General features: G+C 43.1%; 1 protein-coding gene across 1 annotated transcript in view; it reads right to left on the reverse strand.

The window, feature by feature from the left end:
* The window catches only part of VRK2 (VRK serine/threonine kinase 2), a 545,093-nt gene that overhangs the window by 4,423 nt on the left and 517,924 nt on the right, over positions 1-22,746 (reverse strand). The window lies entirely within an intron of this gene.

The following is a 22,746-nucleotide window of genomic DNA, read 5'->3' on the forward strand; positions in this document are numbered from 1 at the left end:
ACTCCTTCACTGCATGTCTTATAACACTGAAGACAGTTCCTTTGGTACACTTAAGGGAATATTCCTTAATTTGTGCTTCACCGGGATTGCATAATCCTTGAATTTATCAAGCTCTTGGACAGAACCTTCAAGCATACTCAAACTTTTTCTAAACATCCCTATACTGATTATAAATCTAAGTTACATTACCACTTTCCTCTAAAATGCAAGTAATTGGTATTGAGGTACCTGGTTTAAATGTCCTATCCAGATGTCCCTGTCTTCTCCAACAAGTGCCGCCCCTTTGAGCCACCTATATATTACCTAACACTGAACTTAACCTAGGACATTAAAAGCCCTAATATACTGAGAAAATTCTTACTACAGAAATAGAGTCTTGACATCAGGTTCATACATACACCTCCTTGCAAAGGTGTCAGAAATGACAGTATATGGAGATTCAGAGTCTGCAAGCTCTTCTTTTGGAACCTAGTCAATAAAGATGTAATATACCGAAGTTCAGAATCAGTTCAAATGTTTGCACCTCTTTCTGCTTTCAACAAGTTCAATATCTGCCTTGTAATTTACATCATCCTCGGAGTCTGTCTTGATGGAATGAGAATACTCAGACATGCTGTGATTCATAAATCATTTTGTCGCCAGGAACTTCCTCAACAGACTCGTGAATCAAATTGACATTTCTAAACGAACAGTTACATGTGTTAAAAATGTGACCAGTTTTATTGCATTTAATACATTTCTTCCCTCTTGAAAGGCAATTATGATACATGGGATTCTGTAATCCCTTTATAAACGCCAGTCTCTACCTTCTTTATAATCAGCGAATTGTAGTGGACCCAGTCACTGATTATAAAGAAAAGAGATCAGAACTCGACTATAATCAGTTATTATAGTTGAGTTATGATGCCACAATGCCTGCTGCCAGGTCATGGCAACGAAAAGGAATACAGCTTTTCTTTCTTCGGCTCCATTGTTTTCGCTTACAATGACAGGCAGAGAGAGCTGGTTTATTTTTTGCACTCCATAGCTAGTTATAGAAAAGCTAGAATGTTTCTGAAGGTTTCTACACTTTCGAGCTAGTGCAGCTTTTTATTTATTTATTTAAACACTGACTTGTATTCGACTCTTTCTAATATATGTTTTCAACAAATAACGAATATATGATTATACCACGATTTCAATTACCACGCATGGCTTTACCACGCAAATTTTACATCGCAAGTGGCTTTACCACGCTGGTATTTACAACGTAGGATTTTACTTCGCGTAGAAACGTCTTACCTGCACGTCTTTCTCTACGAGCCCTTACTTCCATCCTCCATTGAAACAAGCGTCAAAACACGTATACCAAAATAAAAAAAGGACTGCTTTTTTGACGTACACGGCACGTCTTTGGGGGAGGCTCTTTCCTTTTTCTTCTAAAATTATGTTCGTTTTTTTTTTAAGTAACCTGCTTGTTATTTTGGGGGGGGGGGAGACCCCCCCCCAGCCCCCCTCCGAGCCCCCCCCCCTCTGCCCCCCCAAGCCCACGCAGATCGACTTGAAGGAATACCACGTCTCCCCCCCAGCCCGTGGTAAAGACGTTGTGGAGGGCACCCTCGTTGTAAAGACGTTTGCGTGGTAAGTGTCACGTGGTAAACGTTAGTAGTGGTAATGCCTTCGTGGTAAATGATGTTTCCCCAAATAACAGGCTTTTGACATTTTTCCGTTTGCACTAGGGCATTTTTTATTCTTCATGCTTGTAAACATGCTAGCTATGCACCAAGGTTCTAACTGGCACATGCATCAACGTAGGCTTTTGCGATTCCTTAATTGCGATTATTAAGGAATCGCAAAAGCCTATGCATGTAGGAATTGCTATAAAAATAGCGATTCCTACACATTCCTTAATTGTGACTCGCAAATTGCAAGCCGCAATTAAGGAATGCTGTCAGATTCATTCCTATGAGCCTTCATAGAATGAATTTGTCAATAGAATGAATTTATGACATTTGCATAGTTACTTACCATTGCAATACGAGTTTCAGATAATACAATAAAATCATGATAAGATAAAATTACATATTTCCAAAAATTCATAGTTCCTTAAAAGGTTCAAAGAGTTAAATTGCTATCAGATAAAAATTGCTTTGTTCTTCATACACAAAGTTCTCAACGTAATTTATGCGTTCTGCCCGGCTTCCTACTCTGTCTGGGTGGTACTACTATCCAAAAGGAGACGTTATTGAGAACCATGTCCAAGTGCTTATTTGGAGATTTCCCAGGTCGACCTTAATGGTGGCAGTCTCGTATCATGATTAGGAGTGCGCACAGTATCACGGCTTCCCCTTGGCCTAGATGGAGTTTAACCACATCGATGCTAGTGTTATTTTCCTCCTGTGCTGACCTCTTGGTTTTCCCATTGTTCATGACGAGCTCAGCTCGTCATGAGTGTACGGAGGTGTACACCATGACGAGCTGAGCTCGTCATGAGCGTCCAAGGAGTTAAGCGTTCAATAGCATTTTTTTCCCGGCTGCATCTAGGAATCTCACTAGTCTGTGGTTTAATTGAGGCGTTGCTGGGTCAAAGCATGCCAAGACTGCTTGTCTCCTTGAGCGAATATTCCTTTGGTATAAGGGGACTCTTGGCAGCTGTCTCCTTTCCTGTGTCAGCTCCTTGCAGGAGCATAGTAAATGGGTAATATCGCCCTGGCCATTTTTGCTCAGACTACAAGATGTTCGAGATGGCTGCCTCTTCCATGGTGGAAGGTTCTGAGTGCACGGGATCTTCAGACCTATAGGAACAAATTGGAGATTGCATGAGCAATTTGCGAGTACCAGTAGGTACTCGCAAATTGCTCCTGCAATTTCAAGGGTGTCAAAATGACACCCTGTCGCACCCCTGACATTGATATGTGCACATATGTTGCACAAACACATGCCCTAAGGGCATGAGTGTGCACAACATGAAACTTTGAAAAATGCACAAAAGTGCATTCTTCAAAGTTTTTGCAAATTACCATGAAGTTCAACTTCATGGTAATTTGCTACTCCTATAAGCGAAATAGCTAATTCTTTTACTTTAATGCATTGCATTTAAGGAATCTCAATTTGGGATTCCTTAAATGCAATCGCAAATTAAGGAATCGCAATTTAGAGATTCCTTAAATTGAGATTTTTGCATTTGGGATGATGCATCCCAAATGCAAAAATACCAGTCGCAAAGGGGCAGATTCTGAGAATCTGCCCGTTTGCGACCGGTTTTTGCTTTGATGCACGTGCCTGTAAGTGTTTTGTGGGAATGGTGATGGTGTGACCATGTATTTATTATATGGGATAAAGTACCCCCTGGCGTACATGATGAGGATACTGTAAGTCACCTCGTAGTTTCATAACCTTATAAAGGAACTCAGCCTTGTTTCTCTATATGGTTATGGAGCTCCTCTGAGACTTGCAATATCCTTATAATGTACGAAAGGAGGTACTTTATCCCTTGTAGTGTAACTTGCTGTATTATAGGATAGGATCCACAGTGAAAACATTTGCATTGCTAGTAGATGATACAAGATCAATTTTTGTCTTTAGGTTAGTCATCCACTCTCACTCTGCTTTATAACACAAATCTCCTGAAATGGTTACTTGCCATCTGTTATTTGTCTGACTGAACATAGCATAACGTCAACACTTTCAACTAGATCAATAGATTTCCTCCAAAGATGGATTTCTATTCCCAAAACGTTTTTTTTCTTCAATCTGTGTTTATCTATTTGCTCTTGAATACATAAATCCAGTGTGTCATTTAATTCGCAATGAGAAGCTAAAACCCTTGGTGCAGACACACGAATCAATGTATTCATTGGGTAACTGATACCTTGTATAAAACCTGTGACAATCGTGATATGGAGATCTTCAGCAAAGCATGCATTCAACCTCTCTAGCTCTTCGACACATTTATTATCATCTCAGCTGCTGGGCCCCTAAGTGGCAAGTGTTCACAATTATTTTGTGCATCTTTACCTAATCAGTTTAGTAAAAGCTTGTTTTTCCTTTCATTGTCAAACTATTTCCAATCAGTGGTGATCATAAATATATTAAAGAGCTTTAACCAAGAGTTATTCTTTATATAAGGTTCCCTAGGAGCTTCAATGAACAGTAGTGGTTAGGTACAGCACTGCCTGAAGCAAAGTCGTGTCAATGGGGTAATATGTGGACAGCACTGGATGTGAGAGAATGTATATTAGGACACAGTAAACCACTAGAAGAAAACACTTGAGAAAGGAAGAAGAGGGACACTTCCAAAAACAAATTGGCAATATAGCTGTGGAAACGGCATAGAAGCATTAGCTTAGAACAAGGTTCATTACCATCCTGGCATATAAACAATTAAAGACCACTATTGCAGTAATAAGCAATGCAGCTGAGCAAAAGTACGGACGCAGCTTAGAATGAACTGTGGCGCAATCATGGCATATAAGCAGTTAAAGAAAAGTGTTGCCAACAAACGCTGCCTAGAGCCCGATTTTGATTGCACTGCGGTAAAACAGCCAGCAGGTAAAGATAGCGGAATTCAGGGTGGTTGTATTTCCAACCCTTGCGTGTCGGGCTAGGGCAATAATATGTTGGTGATGCTCCGCTAACAGGAGAACAGGCACTGCAGAGCCTGTGCTCATCACTCTGCTGCACCGGCTGTACAGCTTGTTGTTGGGTCTTTGAAGGAGACTTGTTGCCAAAATTGGAATGTAAATGCATAGCGCTGTAACGCTTTTAACAACTCTACCAATTCTGCCATCAAGTATGACCCTGGAAAACCACAAAGAGGAGTGGTTGCATGCCACCGGAGAATGTGATCACTGGTACACGTAAGAAAGACACAGGGGAAAGGGATCCCAACTAACATCCAGGCATTCTCTATATGGGTGATCTACATCTATGATTCCTAAATTAATGATCCTAAGGACATGCTTAATAAGATGAAAGGGGCTTGATTTACCTGTACTAGCAGATTTGAAGTGTAGATTTACTACTTTGTACAATTTACAAACATTACCAGAATAGGAAAGCTGCACTAAGTTCAGGTTTCAAGCATCTTATTGTGGATTTGATGTGACATTCCAAGCAGGATCCCATTCCTGCTGTGCAGAGATTTCCAAGATGCACTTCTTTTTCTCCATGGGGAAAATATGTTCTTGTGGAGAAACCCCCCTCGCCCCCATCATCTTTACCCTATCAATTCGAAGGATGACTCATTGCTGTTCCCACCCTGGCACTTATGCAGCCCTTAGCTGGGGTAAACATCTGGACCTTTCCAGGGTGGAGATTAGTATGTGAGAGCTGGCAAACGTCCGAGTCTGTGGGCATTCATAAACTTTGAAAGGTAGCTATACCTGGAATGCCGATAGTTCCCTCCCTTGAATGGGATTTACTGATGTGGAGAATTTCTCACTTGTGACTGAAATCTCTGCACAAGTAAGGGCTTGCGTCTGAGGAGTAAAGAAGGTAATTTCCATTGTAAGGTTACATTTAAAAACAAATCTACCTTAGTGAATAAGTCCCTCTGTGTTTAACGTGCTCAGCACGTTTTCAGGTTTCAGAATCGGACCTCATAAGCCAGTGATCTTTCCACTTAATGGTTGAATGCCATAGGCCTAGCGATATCTATCCCTCCAAATATTGATATGGTTACCTGGGCGTAGTAGTTAGACAACATAAACACAACATAATAATGATTTTTTACAACCGTAATCCATGCAAACTATTGATTCACTTTTGGGAGGACACAACACTTTAGAGGAAAATGCTACTCTTCTTACAGGGAAGAACAGCACTGTTCATTATCACTCTGTTTAGATTTCACTATATAATTCAGAACACATGGTTTTGGTTACTGGATGACTTCTTTAAGAAGTCCAACTCTGTACTCAAATCGCTGCTCTTGGATGGGACACACCCACAATAGCCTTAAACGTGTGTTAAAATAGAAAATCTGTATAAAAAATTAAGAACCATGATAACTTCATTAGGCATTAACACAAAAAACGTATTTTAAAATGGCAGGTAGTTAGAATGTGTAAAATGTACCATTCATTAATTTTCACTGGTAGTATCAACTAGAATTCTCTATTAATAAATAGAAGCTTTTTGGAAATCCTGAACCATGGTATTTGATAGCTTGACCTTAATGTGGCTTACTCAGATTTTGTCATATTTGCAGAATGTGCAGAGTTTATAAAATGTATTTCTTTGTTAAGCTACATATTCTTGATGAACCAAGCTTGAACTTTATATCTCATATTCATATACTACTGAACAGAGAATCACACATTTAACGATAAAAGTATACTTTAAAGAAATATGAATGCCATTACATAACTAGAGATCTGCAAGCAAATGTTTCTGTCTTTAGTGTAGCTGATTGTTCCTCAGTGAAACATTGAATAAGTGATAGAATAGACACTGCAATAGACTTCCCTGGGATCCAAGGTTAAATATTCCCAGTTATACAAATGTTTAGTACTGTCTGACATATTGGTAGTGGACGATGAACTCCATATTTCTGCCGTGGGAAAGGAAGGACAAAGCAGCTCACCATCGGAAGAGGTCTTACCATTGGACCGGAGTGACCAGATCCTTAACATAGTTACTAGCATGTTCTCATGTCTTTTATATTAGTGTGTTTCTAGTTAGTTAGCGCTCTCTCACCCTTTTGCATGCCCACTTCTTCAATCAGACCCTCACTTTCACTTGCACCCAGAGCTATTTGCTGTAAGCGATTGCCTGACATTTTGTAGGTGATATTTGTTTCATCGTTTTACACTGATGGGTGTAGCTACTTCTGCATCTGTTTCCTTATTTTCCTATTTGAGATTTGTTCTTGTACTGCTTATTACTGCAGCTGTATGCTAATGTTTTGGGGGAATTGAGACTCGACTGAGTTTCATGATGTACTCTTTATGAGGAGTTCAACTACTTAATTCTGGTTTTGATGCTCTTTGATCTTGCTCTTTTCCAGAACTCTTTATGGGTTCTATTAGGTTAGGTTCCTTTTAGATAGAATAGGGACTAATTCCGTCATGGAACATGCTTGGTAATTTGTATTAGAATTGTAATCGATGACTAACTACATTTTTATTTGTTAATTTCAGTAGTTAGATTTATTTGTTTTACTGATTGAATAAAAAGAAAAAGAAAAATGTACTAATCTCAAGAGAATAATTTTTGAATATCTACGTAAAACTATCATCACTGACTGAACTTAAACTGTAAATTATGTTGATTGACTTAGCTTCCACTCACAAATGGTGGCAAAGAATGGTCTCCTTGAAGAAGATATAGCGTGGAGTTGGAGACCATTCTTTTAAGTCACCGGTTGAACTTGCACTGGAGAGTAACATTTTGAATTTTCGCCTTATCTTATTAGGGTGAAGTGTTTATCTATTGGAATTTAACTCCTAACATTCACAAATTCTAGTGGCCCTCCCTATTGGTCAAGACTGGTTAACCCCCTCGCCCCTTCTTCAAGATGACCCATCACGTAGAACTGACAACTAATTTTTGGATGACAAGGTCTATCTTGCCACACTTCATGGTTGACCAACCTAACTTGCCAGTTCTACTCTGGGTAGAATTAAATGATGGTAGATAACCACCTTTGTGGTGAAATGGAAGGTTAAACGACCAGGAAGTATCCTCTGTGGATGAGTTCTGGTCTGATGGATTTAAATACTTGGTGGGAAAAGATTTAGGCAGGATATTTAATTAGGCTATCTACACTAACATCTAAACATTTGAACGTGTAAGTGGGTGGAACACTATTTAGGTTACATAATTCTTTAGCTCTTTACAAGTTATTCATGCTCTCAGAAAATGTATAGCTATTTCTAAGGAAAGAAACTCACAGTATTCATCAATAGAGGGCTACTTCTGAGTCACTGATAGAAAAAAATTGTGTGACATATCGAACACTAATTACCAAATCCCCAAACCGTTTGATTACAAGAGCCAAGATGGGCAAGAAACCTGGGAACGTTCTACGACCGATTGGGAGGAGTCCTCAATGTATCATAGGGAATTAGTAATTACAGCTGTTTCATAGTAGTACAATTCAATTTTTTGCTCAGCATTTATTACACAAGGGTCCAGGTACATACGTTGGCAATAGCCGCTATGATTGTCTGCCTCAGGGGTTGTTTACCCAATATGGTACATCTCTGGAATGAAACTGGTGATTTCCTGGGAAAGATGCAGTGAATTCCCACTACGGTGGACATGGGGCAGGCAAGATCTGCCAATTTATAAGAAGGTTATAGTCAATTTAGGTCTGGTGGTATCATGAAAGGTGATGTGACAAAGACGTGGGTTAGTGCTCTTGCCCCCGAGAAAAATGATGGTGTTGAAATGTGGACTGGTGCATAGAAGCCAAAAAGACAACATGTTCTAGTTAAGACGGTCCCCAGAGTTTTAGGAGCTATGGACCATGGAAAAAGTTACTTTTATTTATCACCCTTGTTCAAACTGCTGTTGGGAGAAAGATATGGAAATTATTGCCCTATTTACTTTTCGGAATCATTTTTTGGGATGGTCATGTTCAACAGAATTGTTACCTCAACTGAACAAATGCTGTAATTCCCCCATGTTCAGAAGGAATTAGAAGGGAGATCGGGATGAATGAGCAATCTTAACAATGTGTGGACTTAAAAAGAGGGTGCAATAAGAGTAGACATTTAATTCTGTCTTGTTTCAGGAGTTGCTTTACCTAAACAATTTGCATTAAACATAATTAACATCATCCAATGGCTAAAAATGTAATGTAAATATGTGGGCATGCTTTCGGGTATGATGTTTGCTACCACCTATTAATCTAACTGCTTTATTTTGTCAGACATTATGTAAACACAACATTCATAAACTACTAAATTAAGTATTTTTGGACCGCAATAATTAGCCCAAGTTGGAATCATTTTGGATATTCTATATTGCACGCTTAAAGATGTTTCATGCCTTTACAGGTCTTACAACATTTATTCCACCAACAATTATAAGGGACTTCCAGTTAAGCCACATGCAATTTCAAGAGTCAAAGTCCAAGCCAGACTAAGCGGAAGTCTAGGGGGGGACTTTCATAAATGTTTCCATGCTGCGCAAATCAGTGATTGATAAAGAGCAGTGATGGAAAGGGCAAAACTGTTTTATTTTGTCTGATTGAAAAGCCAATTACTCGTTTTAACTTCGTCGTGCTTTTAAGATCAAAATTAAAAAACGCACTTGGAAAGCTCATTACTGACCTGGTCTGCTATTGACTAGTCGGCCTTCCAAATCGCTAGCTCACCTAATCGTATTACTGGTGCCCAGCCGATTTAGGTCTGAGGCACACAGACCTTGAAACTAGCGGCGGCCATCTTAGGTGGGTGGGAGGATTCTCCTGCAGTGCTCTAGTCGTTAAGCACATAAAAGAAACGGGGATGCCTCCGCGAAGCGGACACGCCGGATCATCGCCGGAGTCACGCCTGAGTCTAGCCCGTCCGCGCTGCAGGACGGGCGGGCGGTCCCTTTCGTTCCTTCACCGAGCAGGAGTTAGGTATGTTCTCCACCTTGCTTACTCTTAGACACCTCCCCATCCCCCCCCCCCCCTCTGCCGTGCCATCATACCATACCTCCTGAGGGTATATTCATCAACAGGCGTGGCTGTAATTCTTCCATACCCGCTCGCTCCAGACAACCTAGAAAACACCTGGCCAAGACTAGGATCTCCGAACCTCCGGAAAATCTAGCGGGCTTTCTCATTAACACCAGATCTCTGGTTCAAAATAAGATAGCATTTAATGAATTTGTAGCACAGAGGAAACCTTCCTGGGTCTTCATAACAGAGACCTGGGGTTCTGATTCATCTGGCCCTGATCTAGTCGAGGCCATTCCTGATGGCTTTGCCCTGACCAGAATGGACCAAACTCGGCACAGGGGTGGAGGACTGGGAATTATCTGCAGAGATTGTTTCACCTCTCATCCCCTTCGGAGAACTACGAGGCACTGTATTTTACTATACAGTTGGCTCCCGCTGCTTCTTTCGCTGGTATCCTTTGTTACAGGCCTCCGGGCCCCAGGACTAACTTTTGCCATGATCTACTCACATTATTGGAACCCTTCATTAGTAGGCCTAAGTTCACCCTCCTTGGTGATTTTAATTTTCATCTGGAAATATATGACGACAAAGATACTAAATCTCTAATAGAGGGTCTAACCACCTGTGGGCTGAGCCAACTTGTTGACGGCCCTACTCATCTTGCTGGACATACTTTAGATGGTATCTTTTCTAATGATACCAGACTAGTGACCGGAACTCCGATTCCCCTGTCCTGGTCCGATCATAGGGCAGTACCATTCCATCTTAACATGACTTCCTCTGGCCCTGACCAAGCCAACAGGAAAGTATGGGAACTTAGGAGAAATTATAACGAAGTATCCAACACTACACTTATCCCCTTCCTGACAGACATCCGTCCCCTCTCTCTGTCAGACGCGAACGTAGCTTCTCTGGGTCTGTCGATTGCTCTTTCTAACGCATTGGACACTCTAGCACCCCTTAAAAAACATTGCTCGGCCAGGAAGAGTCCCTCGTCGCCCTGGTTCTCGGAACATCTAAGACTACTACGGCAGAAATGTAGACAGAAGGATAGAATATAAAAAGGCCATAGCTGAGGAAAAAAAGAACTACCTTCAGCAGGATCACTACCTCACTGAAATCATCTAGAGAGCTCTTTAAAATCATCGACACTCTGTCAACGCCTAAAGTAATTGATTCTGTCGCTGAGTCGCAGGAGCTCTGCGATGATATTGCAAGCTTTTCCACTCCAAAATTTCTGACATTCATACTTCCCTTAAATCCCTTAATGTGGAATTGGACACTAACAGGGCACTCTTCTCCTGACCCTGGAATTTGGCTCCCCTCCTAACTTCTCTAGCTTCCCTCTTCTGTCGCAGGATGAATTAAACCGCCTTCTTTATGCCACGAAATCATGCTCGCCTCTTGATCCCAGCCCTTTAAAAATCTTGAAGGCATGCAGAGAGGCTGTTCTTCCCCCTCTCTTGGAGGTCATGAACAGGGCCATCACGGAGGGGTCTTTTCCAACCCCATGGAAACTGGCAGTCGTTAAGCCTCTTCTAAAGAAGCCCTCCCTTAAAAAACTTCTGGCCCATATATTTACTTCCAGCCCCGGCCAAGATACTTGAGGCCCATCTTAATTGTCATTTGACTACATACTTAGAAAAAATGGGCCTCCTGGATATTTCCCAGCATGGGTTCCGTGCTGCTCACAGCACCGAGTCTGCCCTCACTGTCGTGGTCAACAACATCCGCTCTGAGGTGGACAGAGGGCAGACCACTCTATTGGTGCTGCTTGATCTTACAGCAGCATTTGATACCCTGTCCCCTTCAATCCTGGTAGACCGGCTGAAGGGGATAGGGGTGGGGGGGGGGGGGGGGAGTGCCTTGAATCTCCTATCTTCCTTCCTCCTTCAGAGACAGCAAAAGGTCAAGCTCTGTAGCTTTCTGTCTCCCTCTCAGGCCGTTCAATGTGGGGTTCCTCAGGGCTCCTCCCTGAGCCCTCTGTTATTCAACGTCTATGTAACCCCACTTGCCGAGGTAGTAAGATCATTTGGGTACCAAATTCTGTCTTATGCAGACGATACCCAGATTATCGTTTCCACCACCTCACCGACTAAAGAGGCTGCCTCCAAATTTCGAACGTGTATGGAGGCAGTCTCGCAATGGATGGTGCATAACTACCTAAAGCTTAACGGGGAGAAGACGGAGGTCCTAATCTTTGGAGGAAGCCATAACATCTGGTCGGAAGATTGGTGGCCCCCCTCATTGGGGAATTGCCCCCAACCGACCAACTCGGCCAGGAACCTTGGCGTTCTTATAGATCCAGCCCTCTCCTTTGACCTTCAGGTTAACAGAACAGTATCCACCTGCTGTAATACCATCTGGATGCTGAAAAAGATCGCCCCTTACTTGTCACCTGACACCCGCAAGCAGTCAACAGTTGTCCTGGTCTCTTCGAGGCTCGACTATTGCAACACGCTCTATGGGGGCATAAACAAGAAATCTCTCCATCGTCTCCAGATGGTTCAAAATACTGCAGCCAGGATGGTCCTAAATCTACCCAAGTTATCATCTGCAACCCAGGCTAGGAAGGATCTCCATTGGCTACCTATACATGCCAGGATCTCCTTCAAGCTCATAGGGCTGTGTTTGGATCAGGCCCTGAAGGTATAAAGACTCTTTGTCAGTCCCTACTCCCCCAAGAGAACCCTCCGTTGGTCTTCAAGAAATCTGCTTGCTGTTCCCAGATTTAAAAAGGTGAAATGGGGAGGAAGAGCCTTCTCTACTTTGGCCCCTAAACTGTGGAACGACCTCCTCCCCCCCCCCCCCCCCCGAACTCTCCAGCCAACCCTCTTTGGTGATTTTTCGGAAACTCCTGAAGACATAGCTCTTTTCTCAGGCTTATTAACTCATTTTCTTCTTTTTATTTCTTATATCTTTCTGTGTGGACTGCGCCTTGATGCCCCCTGGGTTAAGTTTGCGCATTATAAATAAAATTTCATCATCAAAACTCTGGACGCAATCTGAGAAGTGGTTACTTCAACCCCATTCTGGAACTACAATGATTTCTGATGCACTATAGCGATTGACAGCCACTACTATTGTCCAGTCCCAACTTGTGATGTATCTCAGATCACCCAGAGAAATCAAGGATCGGTGTCCGGCAATATAAGATCTCATACAGCCTCGCCCCCTTCTCTTTCTAATGTTTATGTAGCTTGCCTTTCCATCATGGTAGTGCCCAGCTATATTTTTTGTCTTGATGAGTAGAGGCCTAGCTGCCTTTATAAAAATGTAAAGGTGTTTTATTGTGAACTTACACCAATATTTACTGATGTTATGCCTGTGTGGGCTAAGGTCTGATCCTCACAATGTCACATTAGCAGCCTACTCGTCATCCAGGATTACCGCCCTGAAGCATATATTTTGGTGTATATGGTTTGTGGGAGCCCCTCATATCTTGACATTGCTTAGCTGTTCATTACGGCCATAGTCCATAAATGTCGTTATTCATTTGCTATATATGGTATATTCATGTTTATTATTATGCCCCAATATGTATTACATGTATCTTGTGTTTTGATAGTATGCTTCTGGTTCATATATATTCATGTACTGATTGGAAAAGCTGGTGCATATAGAAAAGTATGATGGCTTTGGACTTCAATGCGAGCGGGCAAGTGAACTGCCATGTTATTTTTCTCATCTAACAATAGTATGAGGTTAATTTTTCTCAAAATAAACCATTTAGAGAGTATGAAATGAGTGTTCACAGCCATGGCTATGACACAAATCTGGACTTCAAAGGCATTCCAGATGGCATAGAAGCGTGGCTATTATCAGAGCCAGGCCAAGATTGCCATTTCCGATGGTCTCATAACATTTCTGCTGTAGAGACACGATTTGACGTGTTTGTAAAGAAAAAGAGGTACCCCCCCCCAAACTATTATTCCTAAATCGGGGCAAGTAGAACAATTGCAAAAAAAGTATTTAGGAATAACAATTACTGTAGGACCGAAGCACAATAACACAATCAAAAAAATATAACATTTTTAATGATAACCAATGTTGTTTCTACCAATCAAAGAACAAAATTCAGGATTTCTTAAATATATTTTCATTGTTCTTCTCATTTAGATAAGTATTTAGAACAAAAATCCAATATACCTCTCTACATTACGTACATTTGTACTCATACTGCCTGAAGTAAAGCAAATTTTTTTTGATTATTTGTATTTCGTGTAGGTTTCTCGTTGAAACTTTAATCGTGATTACCTGATGAAGGCTGATAGCCGAAACGTGCGTCGGATTCACTAATTTGTTTAGCCATGACATTAGTGTTTATTTTCTCTGTTTTGTAATAATGTTTTGTGATTACATGAACTCTCTAAGTCAACTTTTGAATTTGTGATTATATGAACTCTAAGTCAAATCGAAGAAATATAAATATCAGATAAACTTTGCAATTATACAAAAATAATAAATATAAAAAATATATTTAAGAAATTCTGAATTTTGTTCTTTGATTGGTAGAAACAACATTGGTTATCATTAAAAATTATAGATTGTTTTTGATTATGTGTTATTGTGCTTAGGTCATACAGTAATTGTTATTCCTAAATACTTTTTTGCAATTGAGACACGATTTGACCCCGTCACGCAAATCGCCCACCAGACTTAAAAAATACACAAAGTTCAGGTACTGAAGTTTGCTGACTTAATTAAAATAACAAACCCTCCTTATGGAAAATCATTTCATGCTTTAAAATTTGTCATGCTGGGATTATTAAAAAGAAAAGAACCATATTATGTTTGCTTAATATTTACATTCTGTGCTGTTGTTCTATATTTTTGTATCGATCCACTTTCATTTATTCTGCACGCAAGTTGGCTTGAAATAAAGCCTTTAAATATAACAACGAGGATTTGTGTGCTAGCTCTTGTGAAAAAATGCCAGAACCCTCAACGATAATAAATAATATATCCTTGACAGTTCCTAAAGTGCCCAACTGACACTATCTCCAGTCTCCAGGTGTGTTAAGGGAGATATGTCGCTCACAACTTGTCTGCTCCTTCTGCTTAAGTTGGCCCAAACCTGGGATGGCTAAAGGACAAAAAGGATCTACAAAGTTATGTTGACCTGATATTTCTAATAACGTAATAGCCCCCTTTTTAAGTCTACCTGCCTGACACAGACACTCAGTACGTGTTTGACAGGGGCCAGTAATGCGGCTGCAGACACCCCCAGATTTAGCTGCATTTGACCAGTTTTTATCCCAGCATGTTAGGATGGGTGAGGCTTCTTCCAGCAATAGAACCTTTTCATGTTGAGCCAGAGTGTATAAAGAAACTGTCTTTCCCTATTCTACTTATTCATTTAAAATCTCATTTGATACCCCATACACGCCTTTTAATAAGAAACCCCTTAAGTATTATTCTTAAGTGTTTCCATTCTCCTCTGCTAACTTTCAACCTATCAGTACCTTTACCTCACATGTTCAGTTGAGTCCTGTAGCTGTGTCCAAAGTTCCCACAATTTCTATGGTAATGAACTGTGATACTGTTCCTCTCCCTAACTGTATATTAAATTCACAGTCCTGTAGATATTGACTGGGATACCTGTGTAGTGCTGAGGACATCAGGGGGGTTGTCTTAGGCACTGAAAATAATGCTTCTTTTAAAAAATAAAAATTCAGAAGCATTTTCTGTTTCAAAATCTAAGTTGGGACGCAAGGGTACAGCTTCCCTCGTGTTTTGGGTTGGATTTTTTTTCGTTTTGCTATAGCGCCAGTGTGTACAACATGATGCACAGCAAAACAGAAGTGGAAGTAGACCGCACTAATGGTGCCGTTTGCTTTCACTTTTGATGGGGTGCATAACTCTGCCCTCTCACCCCCTGAGCACCGATCATCATAGGAAAAGCAGCATTGGAAAGGAGACAATGTCCCCTTTCCAGGGCTGCCTTCCCCTAGTGGAACCCTGCTTGGGGATCAGGCTGACTGTGTGATCCCCAAGCAGGGATCTGATCCACTTGGGGAAGGGCGCGACCCTCATGCGCATGGGCTTGCTAATCATCCGGACCCCGTGCTCAGTCTTTCTGCTTCCCCTGGGGGGGCAGTTGTGGGTGTTAACTCCCATCCCCCACCCATCTACCCCCCCCACCCCCCCCCCCCCACAGGGTTGAGTGGGCAGTCAGATAGCCCACTAGACACAAAGGATGTTATGTCAGTATTTTCTTTTGGTGGAGAGGCAGCCTAAATGAAGTGGGTTTGAGCTCCCCTCCATCACCGTGGCCTCAGTTTTTTTCCTGCTCTCCCCAGGGGCATGGGTTCTTCACTCCCAATTGGCCCTCAGGGGGTGGGGCGAACCGTAAAAAGCCCCCTAGACACCAGGGATGATGTTATGCCTGTATTTGTTTAGGTGGGAGTAGCGACCCCAATGACATAGGCCATCCTCACCCTGGGCTCAGTTAGTCTTTCTCCCCCCCCCTCCTCCATTTCCCGGCCTGATGGGTGTGTTCACCCACAATCGAAAGCCCACTAGACATGACATCAGAGTTTTTAATGGCATTTTTTTTGTGGGACGAACAGTTGCAAAGGAATGGGCCTGTGCGGCCCCACCCCAGAACCAATTAGTCTACCTGCACCCATAGGGAGTGTTCACCTTAGTCGAAAGCCCACTAGAAACAGGAAATGTTTGCATGACAGCATTATTGCCGGGGGGGCTGCCCCAATGACATGAGTCTGTGCTCCCTCGTCTCAAGCCCAGTTGGTCTTTCCGCCTCCTCTTGGAGGGAAAAGGGGGCAGAAAGTCCATTGTACACCAGCATTTTGTTTCATGGCATTTTCTGGGACAGGAGGTGGCCTCAATGGCATGTGCTTAGGCTCTCCCACTGCTCTTGGACTAATTAGTCTTTCTGCAGTGCCCAACACTGGACAGATGGGAGTGCTAACCCTGGGGGCGCAGAAGAAACACAAAGGATGTTAATGAGCCAATTCATTTTAGGGGGCCCGTCCCAGCAACATGGGCCTGTGCCCAGATGGCTAAATTAGTCTTTCTGCCCCTGTGGGAAAGAAGGGGGTGTGTTCTGTGCCAAAAGAATACTCAACAATAGGGATGTTTATATGCCAGGTTTTTGTTTCAGTGGGGGTTGAGGGGGAGAGGAGGAGCAGCCCCTACTGCATGGGCCTTTGCTCCTGTCCCAGGCCCTGTTAGTCTTTCTGCCCAAACCCTGTGACGGATGGGCGTGCTAATCCCGAATCTGTTCTCCCGGGGGCAGAAAGACCACTAGACACAAGAGTTTTGTAAATAACAACTGTTTTGTGGGAGTAGCAGCTCCAGGTCATGGGCCTGTAATCCCTTCACCCCATTAGTCTCTCTGCCCCCACCAGGAGGGTGGATGGGGGTGTTCACACCCAATCTGCCCCCCTCAAGGACAGGAAGGCTACTAGACACCAGGGATTTGTAAAGAACAATATTTCTTTCTTTCTGTCCATGTGGGGGTTCATAGTGGATGTTTACCCCTAATCTGTACTCTGGGGGCAGAATGCCCACCATAGAATGGTAGCTGTACTGTGTTTTTTTTAGTGGGTGGGAAGTGGCAACCCCAATGGCATAGGTCTGAGTTCACCTTCCGCTGGGCCGGACAGCCTTTCTGCCCCAACGGGGGGAGGCTTGGGAGTGTTTATCTCCAATCTGTCTCCTGTGGGGCACAAAGCTCATTAGAAACCAGCGATATCAAAGAAAAATAAAATTTAGATTGTGAATGGACCGCCCTGGTGTTGGATCTATCTTCCCTTCCTAAAACCCAAACAGTCTTTCTGCCCAGCTGGGGCACGGAGAATCCTTATTTTCATGGCAGGAATGAGGATGTTTTGATTAATATGGAGGCAATATTGGTATATCAATCAATTAGGAATTATAAAATATGGCTAATCCCGCTATTGTTATTGTCGTTTTGTATAGCGCCAATTCACCTGCAGGTCTCAGGGCGCTTTGACCGCAAAACACAACAACCGAGTTAACCGAAAGGGAGTGGAGGAACTGGGTAAGGCTATACTGGGCTAAGCGTTGCTCTGAAAAGAATTGTTTTTAGGGCTTTCCTGAAACGGAGTAAATTGCCATCCTTACGGAGGGCCTCAGGCAAATCGTTCCAGAGCTTAGGTAATAGGACGGAGAAAGATCTCCCGCCCTTTGTGGCCAATCTGAACCGAGGGCAAACCAGCAATTGGGCGTCGGAGGACCTGAGACTTCTTTCCGGTCTGTACATCTCTATCCGTTCCTTAATATACGCCGGGGCTTGTCCATAAATGGATTTGTGGGCTATACAGAGGCTTTTGAAGACAGACCTTTGCCCAACTGGCAGCCAATGAAGGTTACGTAGTAACGGGGAGGCATGTGCTCTTCTTGGGAGTTTAAAGACGAGCCTAGCCACGTCATTTAAGACCACCTGCAGTCTATTGATTAAAGTTTTAGGTAGGCCCAGGTAGAACGCATTTCCGTAATCAAGCCTCGATAGAATGGTGGCAGAGACTATAGGGTATTCAGGTGCTTTCAGGCCCCAGAGGCTTATTCAAACAGTCAGGTCTTGAGGACCCTCAGTCAGGTCTTGAGGGTCACTTGAAATTTCAGAAGTGAGGTGTGGTCTGGAGGTGCGTGGGGAGGCTGGTCCAGGTGTTTGCTGCAATGTGGGAGGAGTGTCCTCCAGTTCCGCTTCTGTAGATGCGGGGACTATGGGCAAGTGAAAGGGAGGCGGTGCGTTGTCTTCTTGGTGGTTGGTGAAGTTCAGGAGGTGGTTCATGTTGGCGGGTCCTTGGTTGTGTGGAGCCTTGTGTGCTTGGGTCAGTAGCTTAAATTGGCATCTCTTCTGTTAGGGGGAGCCAGTGGAGTTTCCTGAGGTGGGGTGTGATGTGGGTTAGTCAAGAAAGGCTAGGGATGAGTCTGGCTGCAGCGTTCTGTATGGTCTGAAATGTCTGTGGAAGTTTATATGGTCTGAAATCTCTGTGGAAGTTGAGCAGCGATTCCCACCTAGAGGGCATTGCTGTACTCCAGTCGGCTGATGATGGGGGCTTGTGTCACAGTGTGTCTCATGTATAAGGGTAGCCACTTGAAGAGCTCCTGTAGCACATGCAGAGTAAGGAAGCAGGCGGAGGAGACTGCATTGTTCTGTGATTTCATGGTGAGATTTAAGTCAATGATAATTCTGAGGTTTCCGGCGTGGTTGAATGGAGTGGGTGCGGGTCCACCAGGAGTCGTTCCATGTTTTGCTGCTGCCAAAGATCAGTACTTCCGTCTTGTCTGTGTTCGGCTACAGGCAGTCATTCTTCAGCCATTTGGCGATGTTTTTCATGCATCTGTGGATGTTGGTTCTGGTGGTGGTAGAATAGTCGTAAGTGAGAGGATGAGCTGGGTGTTATCTGTGTAGGAAATTATCTTGAGACCGTGGGATCTGACTATGTTGGCCAGCGGGGTCATATATGCGTTCAAGAGAGTAGGGATGAGCTCTGGGGGACACTGCAGGTGATCTCCTTGGGTTCCCCCGGTGAACCCTCTGGGTTCTTCCGGTGAGGAAGGAGGTGATCCATCTGAGCGCGTCCCCTTGGATGCAAATGAAGTGGAGTCTTTAAATCAGTGTGTGATTAGATCTGGTGTCGAAGGCTGCTTAGAGGTCAAGGAGGATCAAAGATGCTGTTTCTCCTCTGTCGAGGAAGGTTTGGATGTCATTGGTGGCTGCGATTAGGGCAGTTTTGGTGCTGTGATTGCAGCGGAAGCTGGATTGGAAGGCATAGAGTAGGTGGTTCTGCCCCAGGTGTGCCAGGAGTTGATTGTTGATGATGTTTTCCCATACCTTTGCTGGGAATGGGAGCAGGGAGATTGGCCAGTAGTTTTTGAGTTTGCTGGGGTCGGCGGAGGGTGTTTGGAGTAGTGATCGGACCTCGGTGTGTTTCCAGGTGTCGGGGAATGGTGCAGTGGTGATAGAAGTGTTGAGTAGGATGGTGAGTTCCTGGATGATCTTTTGGTTTCAGAGGTTGAAGATGTGGTGTGGGCATGGGTCTGTAGTAGCTCCAGAGTGTATGGATTTCCTGGTGGAGGTGGTGTCCTGGGTGCAGAGGATGTTCCAGGTGGTCAGTGTGTGGTTTGTGTCAGTTACATTGGTAGCATATCTGTCGAAGAAGTCCATTGGTGTAGGTTGGGGTTCTAAGTTTCTGTATATGGTTGCAATCTTGTCATGGAAGTGGGCGAGGTGGTAGCACAGCTCCTGTGAGGATGTGATGTTGTTTTCACTGGCAGCCCGGTTGGAGAATTCCTTAACGATGTTGAAAAGTTCCTTGATGATGTAGGTGCTGGTGTTGATACATGCGGCAAACACTGTCTTCTTAGTTGCCCTCATCAGGCAGTCGTAGAGGTGGAGGGAGGTCTTGAAGGCTGCACTGCCGAAGTGTCCTTGCTGGTGCGCTATCTCCTCTCCAACTGTTAGTTGTCTTGTTTCGCTGTTCTGAGTTCTTGGGTGTACCAGCTGGCCTTTTTTTGGAGGCTTTTCTCTGGATGTTGATCTTGATGGGGATGATGCTGTCTGCGCAGTTGGTGACCAGGCATTAAAGTTTTTCTATCCCTTGTTCGAGGTTGGTGGGGGTTGGTTGGTGGGCGTACGCCCAGCTGGTCTCTGAGATTTTGTTCCACCTCTGGTGGGGGGCATTGATCATCTTGGGGTAGCGGTGCAGGGGCTGGAGATGCTGAAGTGGATGATGGAGTGATCGGTCCATGTGAGTTCTGTGACATGTGGCATATAGACCTGCAGAGTAGAAATTAATCAAAAGTTCCTCATGCTCGCCGTGGTCAATGGTTGTTCTATTCAGGATTATGCTCTGCTCTCCCAAGAAAACCAAATAAACCCAGACATATTGAAACGTAGACACCCAGTGGCCTCCAGGGTGGTGTGTCTTGTATGGATCCCTATAGGTTTTCCTACACACGATGACCTGCAAACATCACACTTTGCCTAAAATCACACATTCTCCTCACATTTCAGTGAAAGAATGTTCCACAAACTGTAGAAAATCAACATTTTCCTTCCACTCAGCATTCCTCCACTTGTTTTGATGAAAACAGTACACCACTTGTGTGGCTGGGCCTAGCACCCTCAACACAAAAGGCTGCAAAACAGAATATGGATACATTGGCAATAGAGGTAGTGGCAGAATTTGGGCCCAGGCTGTGCAGCCACCAAAGGAAACCTAGATAGCCCAAACATTTCTGAAAACTAGACACCCAGGGGAGTCCATGGGGTGCTTGATGTGGGTTCCATGAAGTATTCCTACTCACAATGCCCTGCAAACCTCAATCATTGCCTAAAATTTCACATTTTCCTTGCATTTCTGTGACGTAAACTTCCTGAATCTGAAGGGACCCACAAAATTCATACCACCCAATCTTCCCCCACTTGTCATAATAAAAACACTATCCCACTTGTGTGGCTGGGCCTAGTGTCTGCGACATGAATTGATAAAACTAGGGTAAAGTCCTAACAGTAGTTTTCAGAAATGGGCAGGTTTGGTAGGTTTCACTAGTTGTCAGCAGAGGTAAGCCCTAAATCCACAGCTAAACAAATTGCAAAAAAGTGTTGGTTTTCAGTGGAAAAAGTTGACGTGTCCATGTAGCGTTTCGAGTCCTTTCCTGTTGCGGGAGCTAGGCCCACACACATGATGTACCGTTTTAATTGGGAGACGTGGGGGAATGCAAGTTGGTAGGAAAGTTGTGGCTCCTCACACATTCCAGAAATTTGAATGTGCATTTTAAACCAATGTTTGAGGTTTACAAGGCCATCTGGGCAATTTAAAACCTGTTACAAGTCCATACAAGTCACACCTCCATGGACTCCCCTGGATGTGTATTTTCAGAAATGTGCAGGTTTGGTAGGTTTCCCAAGACGCAGGCTCGGCCAGGGCCAAAAATCCACAGCTACCCACATTGCAAAAAAATCCTCGGTTTTCAGTGAAAAAATGCGAGATACCATTTTTATTAGGAGACATGTCGTAAGACCGAATTGTACAACATTTGTTCCAAATGCAACCCACTGTGTAATAAAGAATACATTTTGTAAAATGCCCCCTGAATCAGGATAGTGTGGATATGCACAAATTCAGAGATGTACAAATAACTACTGCTCATAAACTTACCATCTAGTGTACATCAAAAAATTATAGGTTTCCTTCATACCTATTTTTCACTATTTATATTTGAATAGGTCTGTACTCAGTACACAGTGAAAACCATTGTAAGATGCAACTCAGTTGCTGCTCTGTGTATCTCAGTTTCTTTGAAAACCTACAAACACTATATAGCCCTGCAACCAGAGGTTTCTGGCTGATGGACCGGCGTGTTACTTTTGTAAATTGCCCATTGTGAAAAGAAGTTATAAATGCAAAACTCACAAATGACTGTCTTTTCCTACTAATTATTTAAAAAATTTGGGCCTGATTTTGATCTTGGCAGACGAGTTACTGATATCCCGTACGTCAAAATATATATCACATAGGATATATTGGGATTTATTTTTCGGTAGATGGGATATCAGTCACCGTTGTGACACAGTAACCGGTTAGCCAAGATCTAAATCAGGCCTTTAGTTTCTTTAAGAAAGGATCTACACAAATGGCTGCTTGGTGAAATCAGAATTTTGTTTACTTTTCAAAAATGTGTAGCTTTCTGGCATCACCCATTCATTTTACACCTATTTCCAGCACAAACTGGAAGGAGGTTGAATGCACAGAAATTCAGAAAAATGGTCCACCTCAAAGAGAAATGCCAAAACTATGGTAAGAATTTTCTTTTTTTATTTACCTCTGCATATTCCTGAAAGCTGGGACAATGGTGATTTTAAGACTGCAACCCTTTAATTGATACCATTTTTAGGAAAGAGACCAGACAATAATATTTCCCCCAGAAAATCTAAACTTTAGCTATATTTTGGCTTTTTGTTCGGTCTTCTCCATGGGAATCCATAAACAGTGTGTACCTTTAGAATCCCCATGGTGTTGGGCAAAAATTATGCAAATTCTGCGTGGATACCTTGTGCGGGGAAAAAAGATATTGAGGTGTAAGTGCAAAATTCCCCACATAGCTAAAAGGGTTCAGCATAGGGGTTGGAAAAGCCTCAGAAGTTAAGGGAT

Source organism: Lissotriton vulgaris, chromosome 6 (genome assembly GCF_964263255.1).
Source record: "Lissotriton vulgaris chromosome 6, aLisVul1.2, whole genome shotgun sequence".
In the NCBI taxonomy this organism is placed as follows: domain Eukaryota; kingdom Metazoa; phylum Chordata; class Amphibia; order Caudata; family Salamandridae; genus Lissotriton; species Lissotriton vulgaris.